The sequence below is a fragment of the Peromyscus maniculatus genome, chromosome 18 (genome assembly GCF_049852395.1).
Source record: "Peromyscus maniculatus bairdii isolate BWxNUB_F1_BW_parent chromosome 18, HU_Pman_BW_mat_3.1, whole genome shotgun sequence".
In the NCBI taxonomy this organism is placed as follows: Eukaryota; Metazoa; Chordata; class Mammalia; order Rodentia; family Cricetidae; genus Peromyscus; species Peromyscus maniculatus.
This window is the reverse complement of record NC_134869.1, coordinates 41578429-41594959: the sequence shown is the minus strand read 5'-3', so window position 1 is coordinate 41594959 and position 16531 is coordinate 41578429. Positions and strand designations below refer to the sequence as shown.

General features: G+C 43.2%; 1 long non-coding RNA gene across 1 annotated transcript; it reads right to left on the bottom strand.

Moving 5' to 3' along the window:
* Window positions 1-2702: 2702 nt before the first annotated feature.
* Window positions 2703-14584, bottom strand: LOC143269168 (uncharacterized). Its single transcript, XR_013045564.1, has 2 exons — window positions 14433-14584; window positions 2703-3854 (listed from the first exon to the last, which is right to left on the bottom strand). It is a non-coding gene; the product is annotated as an uncharacterized LOC143269168 (long non-coding RNA).
* Between the last annotated feature and the right edge of the window lie 1947 nt (window positions 14585-16531).

The window sequence follows — 16531 nt, the reverse complement described above, 5'->3', positions numbered from 1 at the left end:
CCTACGTATCCGTATCCCCTGTTTCTTCCTGCTAATCCACTGGGGTAACCACTATTTTAAAGTTTTGAGGGCTGGATGTGGTGTTGCACGCCTTTAATCCCAGCACTTGGGAGGCAGAGGCAGGAGAATCTCTGTGAGTTCAAGGCCGGTCTGGTCTACATAGTAAGCTCCAGGACAGCCAGGACTACAAAGAGAGACCCTGTTTAAAAAAAAAAAAAGTTTTGAGGGCCCAGTGTTGGTAGTGAACTTGGGTGGCAGAGGCAGGTGGATTTCTGTGAGTTTGTGGTTAGCTTGGTGTCTTTGTTAGAGACACTATGACCATGGCAACTTTCATAACATTTAATTGAAGGGCCTCGCTTACAGTTTTAGAGGCTCAGCCCATTACCATCATGAGGAGGAGCATGATAGTGTGCAGGTGGAGGTGGTGTTGGAGCTGAGAGTGCTACATCTTGCAGGTAACAGGAAGTTGACTCATTGGGTGGCATCTTGAGCATAGGAGACCTCAAAGCCCACCCCCGCAGTGATGCACTTCCTCCAACAAAGCCACACCTCCTAACAGTACCCCTGCCTATGAGATTATGGGGGCCAGTTACATCCAAACTACCACGTTTCATTCCCTGGCCCCATAAGCTTGTAACAATATCATAATGCAAAATGCATTTGGTTCAACTTCAAGAGTCCCCATAGTCTATCACAGTCACAACAATGTTTAAAAGTTCAAAGCTCAAAGTCTCTTCTGAAATTCATGCAATCTCTTAATTGTAATACCCTGTAAAAATCAAAATGAAAAAGCAGATATTTCCAGCATATAAAGGTTCAGGATACACATTACCATTCCAAAATTCAGGGAAGGGAGCATAGTGTGGAAATACTGGACCAAAGCAAGACCGAAAACCAGCCGGGCAAACTCCAAACTCTGCATCTCCATGTCTGATGTCAAAACGCTCTCCACATCTCCAACTTCATTCAGCTCTGTTGATGGGAGCCCACTTCTCTTCTTGGGCTGGTTCCACTCCCTGTTAGCAGCTCTCCTCGGCAGGTGTCCCATGGCTCTGGCATCTCTAACATCTTGGGTTCTCTCTTTTTTTTTTTCTCTCTTTTTTTTTGGTTTTTCGAGACAGGGTTTCTCTGTGTAGCTTTGCACCTTTCCTGTAACTCACTCTGTAGCCCAGGCTGGCCTTGAACTCACAGAGATCCGCCTGGCTCTGCCTCCCAAGTGCTGGGATTAAAGGTGTGCACCACCACCGCCCGGCTTATTCCACAACTCCTTTTTTCTATCCATAACTCTAAATCCAGAACCATGTGGCTGAAGCTGCCAAGTTCTTCTGCTTACTGGGGCTGGAACATGACCCCCTCATTTAACGACATCTTCACCAGCTTTCTGTCTTTCACTGCCTAAGCTTGGCTGTCCTGAAACTTGCTCTATAGAACTCAGGGATCTGCTAGCCTCTGCCTTCCAAGTGCTGGGATTAAAGGTGTGCACCACCACATCTGGCTCTAGACTTTTCTTTAGTTCCTTTTCACAATTTGGAAACTTAGCCAGGTGGGATCTTGCCCTGAGGTGACCACTCTCTTCATTCCATTTCTTAATCATTTATCTTCTTGAACACAGGATTTTGCTCCATTCCACTCCCTGGTGCTCTTTTTCTACTCAAAATTTATTTTTTTGTAATTTACCATGCTCAGCTTGGTCCTTTTCATTATAAAACTTCATTAGAGTTACCACTAATACCCACATGACAGAGTCTATACTAGGCTGTTTTGATATTTTCTCTGTCAATGGAATTAATCCAAAACTCTTCACTTTAGTCTCAGGCAGACTCTTTGGACAAGGGCAAAAGGCAGCCACTTACTTCACCAAAATATCACAAGAACAATCTCTAGGCAACATACTAAAATTCTTCTCCACTGAAACCTCTTGTGTGAGCCTCCCACAGTTCAAATAACTCCTAGTACCTCTGTCTTCCAAGCTTCTACTATTATGACCCATTAAGCAGTTTTTAAAGCATTCTGCTGCTTTCATAACCCAAAGTACCAAAGTCCAAAAATCTCCAGACAAACACATGGTCAGGCCTGTCACAGCAATAACCCATTCCCAGTACCAACTTCTGTCTTAGGGTTTTACTGCTGTGAAGAGACACTATGCCCCCATGGCAACTCTTATAAAGAAAACATTTAATTTGGGTGGCTCGCTTACAATTTCAGAGGTTCAGTCCATTCTCATCATGACGGGGAGCATGGCGGAGTGCAGGCCGAGGTGGTGCTGGAGCTGAGAGTCCTGCATCTTGCAGGCAACAGAAATCGACTGACTCACTGGGCTGTATTCTGAGCGTAGGAAACCTCAAAGCCCGCTCCCACAGTGACACACTTCCTCCCACCAAGCCACACCTCCTAATAGTGCCACTTTCTATGAGGTTATGGGGGCCAATGACATTCAAACTCTCATACTTGGTTTATGGAGCAAGTTCTTAGGCGGGTTAGGGCTACACAGTAAGACCCTGTTTCTTTTCTTTCTTTCTTTCTTTCTTTCTTTCTTTCTTTCTTTCTTTCTTTCTTTCTTTCTTTCTTTCTTTCTTTCTTTCTCTCTCTCTCTCTCTCTCTCTCTCTCTCTCTCTCTCTCTCCCTTCCTCCCTCCCTTCCTTTCCTTTCTTCCTTCCTTCCTTCCTTCCTTCCTTCCTTCCTTCCTTCCTTTCTTTTTTTAAGATTTATTTATTTATTATGTACACAGAAGAGGGCACCAGATCTCACTACAGATGGTTGTGAGCCACCATGTGGGTGCTGGGAATTGAACTCAGGACCTCTGGAAGAGCAGTCAGTGCTCTTAACCCCTGAGCCATCTCTCCAGCCCTGTAAGACCCTGTTTCAACAAACAAACAAACAAATAAACACCCAAATGTTGTGTGTGTGTGTGTGTGTGTGTGTGTGTGTGTGTGTGTGCACGCACATTTCTGCAGATGGCTGTGTTGAGGATGCGTCGGTATTGGGTACTGTCTTCTATCACTCACTCTTCAAGTTATTTTTTGAGACAGTGTCTCTCACTGTTAGGGTGCCTGGTTATTGATCTCCAGGGATTTGCCTATTCTCTCCCTTTCCTGTGATGAGTTACAGGTGCCTACCCCCAGCTTTTACATGGGAGCTGGAGACCCAAGTTCAGGCTTTCACGCTTGGGCAGTAGGCACCTTACTGACTGAGTCATTTCCCCAGTCCCTGTTTTATTCTCTATCCCTGTGAAAAAAGTTTTTGATTCCACACAGAAGTGAGGCCATGCAGTATATATATGTATTTGTTTTTTGAGACAGGGTCTCTCTACACAGCTCTGGCTGACCTGGAACTCACCATGTAGACCAGGCTGGTCTCAAACTTTCAGAGACGTGCCTGCCTCTGCTTCCCAAGTGCTGGTATTAAAGGCGTGAGCCACCACCACGCCCAGCTAGAATTTTTATCCTTATGTAACCTATTTCACTTACGTGGATGTCTTCTGATCCTATCCATGGTGTGTCAAATGGGGGTGGGTAATATAATATCTTACTGTATTTTATATACACATTGCAGTTTCATTATCTGTTTGCTGGTTAACGGACACTTGTTTTCATGCCCCGAAAAACGCTGCTGTGAAGTTTAGAGAGCAAGTGTCTTCATGTGGAGCCACTTCCTTTCCTCCAGGCATTGCCCAGAAGTTAGATTGCTGGGTCCTTGTGTAGTTCAATTTTTAGTTTCTTTGGGCAGTGTCCTTCCAGTTCCACAGCGGCTGCTGCTCCGATATGCACTCTCACGTCGGGTTATTTCTCTCCCTGAGTCCCAGGGGACTAGTAAAGAAATGTGATTGAAACAGCAGAGCGGGCCGGAAGCACTTCCTGCATGGCGGAGTCAAGCAAGAAGTCATTGGCAAAAATGGTCAACATCAAAGTTTCTCAGAACTCTAGCAATCAACCTAAGATGTCTCAACCCACAAAGGGATCCCCCCTGCCCGTCTCCTAGAGCAACGGCTGAGTGTTGTAAGAGCAGCCGGTGTAGTGGTATTTAAGGAGTCTCATTTTCGCCCTTTCCCACTTCCAGCCTCGAAACCTCAGACCCGCTCTCAAACCAGCCGCTCCTGCAGGCGGTCAGCAGCGTCATGCTTCTTAAAGAGCCCATCCTCAGAGAAGGGTCCCTATTTGACAATTGCTGGAACAGCCTCATTCACAGAGCTTGTGTTGATTTGGTTACCTCCAAAAGTCAGCGGCAATTTAAAGTTGCCATTTTTCCGGTGGTGCTGTTCACTGAAGCAAAAGACAGACTGGTCCAAGTTTATGAAGAAAATCTAGAGATGTCCGGAGGGGCCTTTGAGCAGCTCTGACTCAGTCCTGGGGACCTTGTGGCGGCACACGTATACAGTTGTGCATTGCTCACCTTCTGGCCAAGGTGCTGCTCCAGCAGGAAGTGGATTCTAGGTCAGAGGTCTAGCTTGCTAGTGCACTGAAGGCAACAGGTACAGCACCCTCAGCAAAGGGTGGGGCATCTACCAGGAAGGTAGAGAGATCTAAGGAAACCCCTGTTTTGTTATTTGACTGCAAAGCTAGCCAGAGGCTTTTTAGTGGTTGTACATGGCAAAGGATAGAGACTTCAAAATCAGTTGAGGAAAGACAGACAACAAATACAACAGCAGCTGCAACCACGAAAACAAACAGCAGCAGCAAAACCTGGTTTCTAGAACTCGCAGTTACATTATTTAACACGCCTAGTTTCCAATGAGAAATTTAAAGAGGTACGAAGAAACAGAGTAGTGTGGATCCTACAGAAGGCTTGGCAGAGGGATGCGTCCCTGCACAAACCCAGATGGCAGAGCTACTAGGAAGATATTATTACCTCAAAATTCTCATTTCCTGATTTTAGTAATCTGACTCTTTTTCTTGTTCTCACTTTTAGTTAGTTTTGGTCAGTTTAGCTATAACTTAGTTAACTTTATTGATCTTCTCAAAGAAGTACCTTTTGTTTTGTTGACTTTCTCTGTTTTTATCATTTCATTTATTTAAGCTTTAATCTTCATTTCTTTTTTTCAGAATAAACTAAACCTCTACCTATTATCATTTAAATTTTTTCTTCTTAAACTAGGTGTGGTGGTATGTTGTAGAATATTATTTTAAGATGTGCTACATTTGTTTATGCTGTGGAACATTTGTTTTAATGATTCAAAGCTGTGTTGCATTCTTTTATGTTGCATTTGTTTAACTCTGTGAAGTTTTGTTACTGTGTCTGTCTAACACACCTGATTGGTCTAACAAAGAGCTGAACAGCCAATAGGAAGGCAGAAGAAAGGATAGGCGGGGTTGGCAGGCAGAGAGAATAAATAGGAGAAATCTGGGAGAAAAGAAAGAGAAGAGCAAGAAAAAGATGGGTCCAGCCACACAGCCACACAGCCACACAGCCACAGCCACACAGCCACACAGCCACACAGCCACACAGCCAGCCACAAAGCAGGAGTGAAAGTAAGATTACAAAAGTAAGAAAAGGAAAAAGCCCAGAGGCAAAAGGTAAACAGGATAATTTAAAGTTAAGAAACGCTGGCTAGAAACAAGTCAAGCTAAGGCTGGGCATTTATAATTAAGAATACGCCTCTGTGTGTGATTTACTTGGGAGCTGGGTGATGGGCCTCCAGAAGAGCAAAAACAACCAAAAACAGTGGTGATGCATGCCCATCATTCCAACACTCAGGAGGCAGAGGCAGAAGGATGGCTACAAGTTCAAGGCTAGCCTGGGCACATAGTGAGTTCCTGGCCAGCCAGAGCTACATAGTGAGGCTTTGTCACCAAACGTTAAAAAAGAAAAGGAAAAAAAAACCAAAAACAAAAACCAGAGTTCATGTTATTGTTTTTGCTTAGTACAGCCACCTAACAACAGACTCGTAAATATATTAAGCAAAACCCAACAGAGCTAAAGAGACAAATAGGCAACCCAACAGCCTTTTTCTTTTTTCTAGACAGGACTTCATTGTCCTGGAACTCACTTTGTAGACCAGGCTGGCCTTGAAATCATAGAGATCTGTAGATGTAACCAACCGTCTTATTAAATAAGAAACACAGAACCAATGTAAAAGAGAAAGCCGAGAGGTCAGAGCTCAGAGCTAAAATCTCACCCTTCCTCCTGCCGTGTCCCAGCTTCCCAAGAGAGAGCTATTTCCCTGTGTGTAAGTCATTTCATAGTCATTCTGCCTTCTCATTGGTTGTAAACCCAAACACGTGACTGCCTCGCCACTGTCTGTATGTACAGCCCCCTAGGTCTTAAAGGCATATGTCTCCAATGCTGGCTGTATCCCTGAACACACAGAGATCTATGGGATTAAAGGCGTGTGCCACCACTGCCACACTCTTGCTATGGCTCTAATAGCTCTGACCCCCGGGCAACTTTATTTATTAACATACAATCAAAATCACATTTCAGTACAATTAAAATACCACCACATTTCCCCTTTTCTATTTTAATAAAAAGAAAAAAAGCAAAAGTTTATAACTAACAAAAGAAAAACTATATACAAAAGTACAATAACTATATACAATATATACAAGTAATAAATACCTAAACAGGTATTTGACAAATCAGAGAAAATAATTCCATTATCTATCCTATTTTGGTAAATCCAAGATGTATCTAATGCACTTTCTATCCTAATTAATTTTCAACTATAACTAACTAATCTTCAACCATAACTAACTAATCTTCAACTCCCTCAGAGACCCAAGAAGGAAATAATATTAGCTAACAAAAATAAAAACAGGAAGTGCATGCAAGCAACTTCCAAAAAATTTGTGAGTTGACAGAAACAGCCAGCTGCCTGGACAGTCACCTGAGGTTTCTCTGCAGTGTTGGGGCATCATCTTCAGCCGATAGGCTTAGCGTATCTGACAGACTCATTTGTGAAGTAGGATGTACACAAGGTCAACAGTTCAACCTCACATTGGGTGAGAGCAGTCCATGTATCAGAAACACCTGAATTCCATTAGTGTCCTGTCATGATTCAGGATTTTAAATTCTGGAAATTGTTGACAGTTTTTGAATTCAGCTGTCCATTCTTCTTGGCTGTGTATTTATGGCTTCATCTCAGCATCCCCTTCTTCTCCACATCCCTCTATTAAATGCCAGTCTACTATCGAGAGGCGTGAGCTTTCAGCTGTTGTTCCATTGCACAACAGAAGCCATCGGCCCTCTGCCTGTTAAGCTGCCTTTGAGGAAAAGGGCACTGTACCTTTTCCGGATTGCGAAGGCCACTTCAGGGATGGGGCCATATTGTCCTGGCCTCAGAAGATGCCTTTTGATAAAGCCATGACCAAACTTTCCATTTGGAAGTTTGTCTTTTTGGCACAAAATGGCCTACTGGGCAAAGAACTGCCCTTGCCTTGATGGCTGACAGTACAAATATAATGCTGTCCTTTCTGGACAAGTGGGACACAAGGAAAGCGACCACTGTACTCTGCCAAGACAGGGTAAGATGGTCTCTCAGAATTCCTGCTTCTAAAAATGGTCTGTCAGATACTCTAGGCCTGTAGCCAATTTGAATGCACCAACAATGCTGAGAAACATTAGGGTGACTGTCCAGGCTGCCAGCTGTCTTGGTCTACTTTTGCAAGATTCCCGAAAGTTGCTTGCATCCATCTACCATTTCTCAGATACCATTATGTTCCTTCTTAGGTCTTTGATGTGGTTGAAAACTAGATAGTTGTAATTTCCTCAGTTATGATAAAAGATAAGTTAGATATAAAGCCTTAAACTCACAAATATAAGATAGATAGGACATCTTCTTTAATATTGTAACTATAATTCTTGCTCGGTAATTGTTTTGTTATATGTAATTTTACCATGTTAAAGTTAAAACCTTCCTTTTTAAAAAAAGAAAAAAAGGGGAAGTGCTGTGGATATTGCTCTATATAAATAAAACACTGATGGCCAGTGACCAGGCAGGAAGCAGGTTGCCAGGCAGGAAGTAGGTGGGACAAGGAGAGAGGAGAATTCTGGGAAGCAGAAGGCTGAGGGGGGAGACACTGCAGCCACCGCCAGGAGAAGCAGCATGTGAAGACGCTGGTAAGCCACCAGCCACGTGGCAAGGTATAGATTTATAAAAATGGGTTAATTTAAGATAAAAGAACAGTTAGCAAGAAGCCTGCCATGGCCAAACAGTTTATAAGTGATATAAGCATCTGAGTGATTATTTTATAAGTGGATTGTGGGACTGCGGGGCTTGGGGAACCTGGAGAGAAGCCCTCCAGCAACAGAGATCCACTTGCTTCTGCGTCTTGAATGCTGGATTAAAGGTGTGCAACACTATACCCAGTTCTAGTTGGGAACTTTTACATCCTACTTTTTTTTTTTTTTTTAAAGATAGTATCTTATGTAGCCCAGACTGGCATCAAACTTGCTATGTAGCCAAGGATAACAGTGAAGGTTTGATCCTCTTGCCTTTGTGGCCCTGGTACTAGCATGTGACAGGGATCACCAATGGGCTCGTAGATTTGAGTTCTTGGTTACCAGGGAATGACACTATTTGAAAGGATTAGGAGGTGTGTTCTTGCTGGAGGAAGTGAGTCACTGGGGGTGGGCTTTTGAGGTTTCAGAAGCCCAAGCCAGGTCCAGAAGCTCTGGTTCTTTCTGCTGCTTGTGAATCCAGATATAGAACTCTGAGTTACTTCTCCAGCACCATGTCTGCCTACGGTGCTGCCATGCTCCCCATCACAATGATAGTGGACTAAACCTCTGAAACTGTAAGCAAGTCCCCAATTAAATGCTTTCCTTTATAAGAGTTGCCATGGTCATGGTCTCTCTTCACAGCAATAGAACACTGACTAAGACAGAAGTAGTGTGCCAGATAGTTTTATGTCAGCTTGACATAAGCTAAAGTCATATTTTGGAGGGAACATAAATTAGAAAATGCCTCCATAAGATTGGGCTGTAAAAAAAAAAAACAACAACCTGTAGGCCATTTTTTAAATTAGTGATTGATGGGAGAGGGTCCAACCCATTGTGGGTGGTGTCATCCTTGGGCTGGTGGTCCTGGGTTCTGTAAGAAAGCAGGCTGAGCAAACCACGGGGAGCAAGCCAGTAAGCAGCACCCCTCCATGGCTTCTGCTCTTCCTCCAGGATTCTGCCCTGTTCAAGTCTCTGTCTTGACTTCCTTTGATGATGAATTCTATGATTTGGAAGTATAAGCCCCAAAGCCCCCTTTCCTTCCAAATTGCCTTTTGGTCATGGTGTTTCATCGAAGTGATAGAATCACTAATTAAGACACTCACAATAATTATATGTTCATAGGTGTGCAGATTAATGTCAGGGTTTTCAATTTGATTCCATTGGTCCACGTGTCGGTTTTTATGCCAGTACCAAGCTGTTTTTATTACTGTAGCTCTATAGTAGAGCTTGAGGTCAGGGATCGTGATGCCTCCAGAGGTTGTCTTATTGTACAGGATTCTTTTGACTATCCTGGGTTTTTTGTTTTTCCATATGAAGTTGAATATTGTTCTTTCCAGGTCTGTGAAGAATTCTGTTGATATTTTGATGGGGATTGCATTGAATCTGTAGATTGCTTTTGGTAAGATTGCCATTTTTACTATGTTAATCCTGCCTATCCATGAGCATGGGAGATCTTTCCATTTTCTGACATCTTCTTCAATTTTTCCTCCACTGTTGGAGGGAATGCAAGCTTGTACAGCCACTTTGGAAATCAATATGGTGCTTTCTTAGAAAATTGGGAATCAATCTCTCCCAAGACCCAGCTATACCACTCTTGGGCATATACCCAAGAAATTCTCAATCATATCACAAGGGCACATGTTCAGCTATGTTCATAGTAGCATTGTTTGTAATAGTTAGAACCTGGAAACAACCTAGATGCCCTTCAACTGAAGAATGGGTAAATAAAATGTGGTACACATACACAATGGAGTACTACTCAGCAGAGAAAACAATGACATCATGAGGTTTGCAGGCAAATGGATGGATCTAGAAAAAATCATCCTGAGTGAGGTAACCCAGACTCAGAAAGACAAACATGGTATGTACTCACTTGTAGGTGGATACTAGATGTAAAACAAAGGATGACTAGACTGCTACTCACAACTCCAGGGAGGCTATCTAGTAAAGAGGACCTTAAGAAAGACACAGGGATCGCCCAACGACAGAGAAATGGATGAGATCTACATGAACAACCTGGGCGTGAGTGGGGGTAATGAAGGGCAAATGTCAAGGGAAAGAGAGCTTAGGGGAGCAGGAGATCCCAGCTGGATCAAGAACAGAGAGGGAGAACAAGAAAAGAAAGACCATGATAAATGAAGACCCCATGGGTATTGGAAGAAGCAAAGTGCTAGAGAGGTCCCCAGAAATCCACAAAGATACCTCCAAAATAGACTACTGGTAATGGTTGAGAAAAAGTCCGAACTGACCTATTCTGGTGATAGGATGGCCAAACACCCTAACTGTCATGGTAGAACTCTCATCCAATGACTGATGGAAGTGGATGCAGAGATCCAAGGCCAGGCCCCAGGTGGAGCTCCGGGAGGGATTATATGAGCAAGAATTGTTGAGACCATGATTGGAAAAAGCACAGAAACAAATAGCCAAACTAGTGGAAACACATGAACTATGAACCAATAGCTGAGGAGCCCCCAACTGGATCAGGCCCTCTGGATAAGTGAGATAGTTGATTAGCTTGAACTGTTTGGGAGGCTCCCAGGCTGTGGGACTGGGACCTGTCCTTAGTGCATGAGCTGGCTATTTGGAGCCTGGGGCCTATGCAGGGACACTTTGCTCAGCCTGGGTGAAGGGAAGAGGGGACTGGACCTGCCTCAACTGAATCTACCAGGCTGAGCTGAATCCCCAGGGGAGTCCTTGCCCTGGAGGAGATGGGAATGGGGGATGAGCTGGGGGGAGGGTGTGAGGGGGTAGGAGGAGGGAGGACAGGGGAATCCGTGGCTGATATGTAAAATTAAATTAAATTTTAAGATAAAAAATAAAAAAAATGAAGAAGGCTGATGATTTGAAAAGACAGAAAAAAAAGACACTCACAATATGTAGAAGTTAAGTGATATATTCCTTAATAACTAATGGGTCAGGGAAAAAGTTTATAGTTGCAAACATCTCTATATTTTTTACTTCCATGTATCTTTTTTCCCCCAAGACATAGTTTCTCTGTGTAGCCCTGGCTGTCCTGGAACTTGCTTTGTAGACCAGATTGGACTTGAACTCACAGAGCTACCTACTTTTGCCTACCAAGCGCTGGGATTAAAGGCGTGCACCACTACTGCCCAACAACTTCCAATTTCTAATAACATTATCCATAAAGTGAAAAGACAATCCAAGGAGTAGAATATATTTGAAAATCATAACTTAGAAGAGATTTGTGTCCAGAATACACAATGCTGTCTTATAAGTTAATAATAAAATGAAAAAATAACTTGATTAAAAAATGGGGGAAGGGGCCTGGAAAGACTGCTCAGTGGTTAGGAGTATCTTTACACTCTTGTAGTAAAATCCCAGGCTGGTTCCTGGCCCCTTGTCCAGTGGTTCACAACTGTCTGCAATGCCAGCCCCAGGGGGAGGTTAGCTCTGGCCTCCTTGGGTACTTGCACTTATATGCATATACCCCCCAGGCCTCACATATCCACACAAACCAAAAATAATAAAAATAACTTTAAAAAAAACTGAGGAGAGGATTTGTGCAGATGTTTCTCCAGGGAAGATACATAAATAGCCTTAGGCACACAAAAGATGATCAACATCATCCACCATTGAGAAATGAAGATTAAAAGCTACAATGAGATGCCATTCATATTCACTAAGATGATTAAAATAAAGACCATAACAAATATAATGACCCAGACAATTAGAAGCTTAATTCACTATTTGTGGGAATGTAAAATGGTGTAGCCGTTTTGGAAAATGTTTGACAGTTTCTTAAGACACTAGCATCATTACATGACTCAACAATTTCATTCCTAGGCATGTATCCAAGAAATCTGAAAACACTGGTTCACACAAAAACTTGCACATGGATGTTCACAGGAATTGCTTGTAATAATCCCATGTGCAATCAGTTCAAATAAATGAATAAATAAGTAAGTATAATGTATCCATACAGTGCAAAATTATTTGGCAATGAAAATATTGAAGTACTTACACATATTATGTTGGTGAACCTTGGAATTAATATGGAGAATCCTCAAAAAACAAAAATAATTCTACCACATAACCCAGCTATTCCACTTTTTGACATATGCCCAAAGGACTTGACATTCTACTCCACCGGCCCTTACTTGCTCAGCCATCTTCACAATATCCAGGAAACCGAAACAGCCTAAATGTCCCTCAAAACTGTGGTTTCCAGCTCCAAATCTTCAGGTGTGAGTATACAGTGTGGAGTAGCTGCAGAAACTAAGAAAATATGATGGTATCATGGTGGGGTACTTGAGAGGGGATAGGAAGATACAGGAGATATTCATTAGGAAGCTAAGAAATGGAGAGGGGGTTCCAGCTAGGGAGGAGAGAGGGAGGTCAATGTAGAAGAAGGAGGGACAAGGGACAAATCACACCAAGGTTGTTTGAAAAAGCCTCTAGGAATAATATTTTATAATTACCCCAAACTTATACATAATACATATAATTGTATGTGTACACACACACACACACACACACACACACACACACACACACACTTTAAAGGAAGTTAATGAACTTGGGCTGACAATACTCCCCATAAGGACCATAGATGAACAAAGGCCCTAGTATCAGGCACGAGAAACCTTTCAAATCGTTGGCCAGGATAGTCCAGATATTTCCCAATGCAATATAGACTAGTGATGTAGCCCTTGTTGCCTCTCAGAGGTTGAGGGTGATTGCTGAAGACACAATATACTTAGGACCAGGAATTGGATTATTGGAGCTGGATCTTGTGGAATATTATTTCAAGATGTGTTGCATTCATTTGTGCTGTGGAATATTTGTTTATTGATGCAAAGATGTGTTGCATTCTTTTATGTTGCATTTGTTTAGCTCTGTGAAACTGTGTTACTTTGCCTGCCTAAAACACCTGATTGGTCTAATAAAGAGCTGAGTGGCCAATAGCAAGGCAGGAAAAAGGGTAGGTGGGACTGCTGACAGGCAGAGAGAATAAATAGAAGGAGAAATCTGGGAAGACTGACGATCAAGGAGAAGGAGGGAGGACTCCAGGGGCCAGCCACCCAGCTACACAGCAAGTAATGTAGAAGTAAAGCCATGTAGGAAGAAAAGAAAGGAAGGTAATATAGGAAGGTAAAAGCCCAGAGGCAGGAGGTAGAGGGATAATTTAATTTAAGAAAAGCTGGCTAGAAACAAGCCAAGCTAAAGCCAGGCATTCATAAGAAACAATAAGTCTCCATGTATTTATTTGGGAGCTGGATGGCAAGCCCCCAAAGAGCAAAGAATTAAAAAAAAAAAAAAAAAAAAAAACCCAGCTACATTTTGGCACTCAATGTGGGGCTCTCAAATATCCCTAGAGCCTGAGAAAGCTGAAGAAAAAAAAAAAAAAAAAAGGATACGGCTCCTTTAAGAAACCCTGCTGCACAGCAGAGCACTTATTTACACAGGTTTTTTTTCACTATAAGTAGAAACAAAAAACTAAGTGAAAAATGCCTGCCACAGTGCAGGGCATTGGCCTTCCAGAGTTGGGGGGTTGAATGTGGTTCCAGGTCGAACACACCTCTGACCTGCCGGTCTGTGGCTTAGGCTTGGCTTTCACAACTGGAGAAGTGGGCGGAGCCAGCCAACGGAGTCACATGACGGACCCAGCTGCAGCTTAGCAATTTCAAGTTGGCTCACACGTAAAAAAAGACTAAAGATATGCAGTAAAGGCAGATCCAGACAGAAACAAAACAAAACAAAACAAAATAAAACAACAACAACATCATCATCATCATCAACAAAAACCCTCTAAACAGGTTCCAGCATGTAAATGGCGCGGGCTTAAGAAAGACAAGAAAATGAGTATAGACAGCCATAGAAAGAAACAAATAGTTTAAAAATAATAAAGTCTTTAAAGAGGGAAGTAAAGTAAAATAAAAAGTGTAAGCCACATCACGTTCAGGATCTAACCTGAGACCTGCTTCCTGGGCTTTCACCTCCACGGTACTGGAAAATACTGCAATCTGGCGAGGGAGGGAAGCAGTCAACAGTGCAGCACCATGAACCATAACCACGACCAGAACAGCACGATATCCCTGAACACCAGTAAGTGCCGCTCACAGGCTGCTGTTCACCGGACTTAAGGCCCACTCAGTAGGAGGGAAATCACGCTCGGTACCGGAAACCTGGCCAGTTTTCCCAGCGAGTGAGATCATGAAACTTAGAAAAGGATTTACCACTGTGCATTTACTAGACCGGCATAATTCCTTTCTGCGTTCTAAATCGTATCCTTATGCCCACAGTATAAAGACACATACCTTTGATGAGTTACCCCCCCTCACCAAAAAGCTTCTCTCGACAGTAAATGGAGACCCCCCACAAAACCCCACAACTGGACACCGTGGCAGAGATCAACAGACTGTGAAGAGTCCAGGCCCCAAAGACACATCTACATCACAGTTCCTGCATCTGTGGCACAGGAAACGGTGGAAGAGAGGACAGGAAGCTGGTCAGAGCCAGGACACCAGGAAGTCTGTTTGAAAAGGCTGTCCTAGAAATGGCCGCATGAACGAGATGTAAGCAATGGTAACATCAAGGGACACGCTAACCCGAAAAGGAGAAAACTATGAGGAATCGTCCCGACGCAAAGGCAACTGATGGCTGCTCATGAGGGAGGATTAGCTCCTTAAAAAAATGAACCCAGCAGGTTGTAGTTATATATTTGTGCATGCACACATACAAATGTGTGTGTGTGTGTGTGTGTGTGTGTGTGTGTGTGTGTGTGTGTGTGTGTATAACACTAACAAAGAGGAAGAGACTATAAATTTGAGAGGAGGGCAGGTGTGGGAGGTCTTGGGAGGAAGGTACCTGGGAGGGGCTGGAGGGAGAAAAGGGAAGGGGAAAGTGATGTATTTATATTTTAATTAAAAGTGAATAAAGCCGGGCGGTGGTGGCGCACGCCTTTAATCCCAGCACTTGGGAGGCAGAGCCAGGTGGATCTCTGTGAGTTCGAGGCCAGTCTGGGCTACCAAGTGAGTCCCAGGAAAGGCGCAAAGCTACACAGAGAAACCCTGTCTCGGAAAACAAAAAAAAAAAAACCAAAAAAAAAAAAAGTGAATAAAATATAAAAACATTACATTTTAAGGAAATTATTTTATGTGTATGAATGTTTTCTCTGCATGTATGTCTGCACCACTTGCATGACTGGTAGCTGTGGAGGCCAGAAGAGGCTTTGGAGTTATGGATGGTTATGAGCAGCGGCACTGGATCCTCTGGAACTGGAGTTATGGAAGGTTATGAGCAGCTGTGTGTGGGTGCTGGGAACTGAACCCAGGTCCCCTGGAAGATCAGCCAGTGCTTGTACCTGCTGAGTCACCTCTCCAGCTGCATACCCCAAATCAGAACGATTCTTTTATATAAAATTTCCAGAATATATAAATCTATAGAGACACCGGGTTAGTGGTTGCCCGCCAAGGCGTGGGGAGGGAGAGGAATGGGAATGGGCTGCTACAGTTGCACAGTTTCCTTTTGGCGTCATAAAAATTTTCCAAAATTGGTTAGTGGTGATGGTCATATGACCCTGTGAATCTTCTAAAATCCACTGAATTGTGTATGTTAAAGGAGTGGATTTTATGGCCTTACATTATAATTCAATGAAACAGCAAAACAACAATAAAAATAAAAGTAAGAGCCTGGCGGTGATGGCGCACGCCTTTAATCCCAGCACTCGGGAGGCAGAGGCAGGCGGATCTCTGTGAGTTCGAGGCCAGCCTGGTCTACAAAGTGAGTTCTAGGAAAGGCGTAAAGCTACACAGAGAAACCCTGTCTCGAAAAACCAAAAAAAAAAAAAAAAAAAATAATAATAATAATAAATAAAAGTAAGAGTCCTTTTGTTGCCTCTCTCCATCAAAATAAAAGTAAGAGTCCTTCTGTTGCTCTTTCCATCAAAAAAGAAACAGGAACAGCAGTTTTTATTCTGGTTCGCCCCAGGAGACATCTCCGGTTTGGTTTCACAGTTGGTGGGAAGGTGGCTACTGACATCTAGTGGATAGAGGACAAACGTTCTAAAATGCGCCGAACATCCCTCTGGCTCCACACGTTAATGGTGCTGAGGTTGAGAAATCCTGCCTTTAGTCAAGCTGTGTCATGAAGGAGCAGAGCATAGGGTGCATGCGGCGCCTCCCACAGCCACTAAGGGCCATCCCTGAAGTGACATCCGCTCCACTGAGGACAGCTGTTAGACTGAGCTCAGGAAATTCACTGTCAAGGCTGAATCACAGTCATCTTTTTAGGACTGTCCTTGGGAGAAGTTTCTGTCTGGTTTTAGTTCCAAGGATAGCTGTTCTCTTTATCTCATGGAGCTGTTAACTCTGGAATGGACTAGGCTGTCCTTTTGGAGTTGGCTGTTAAACAATTT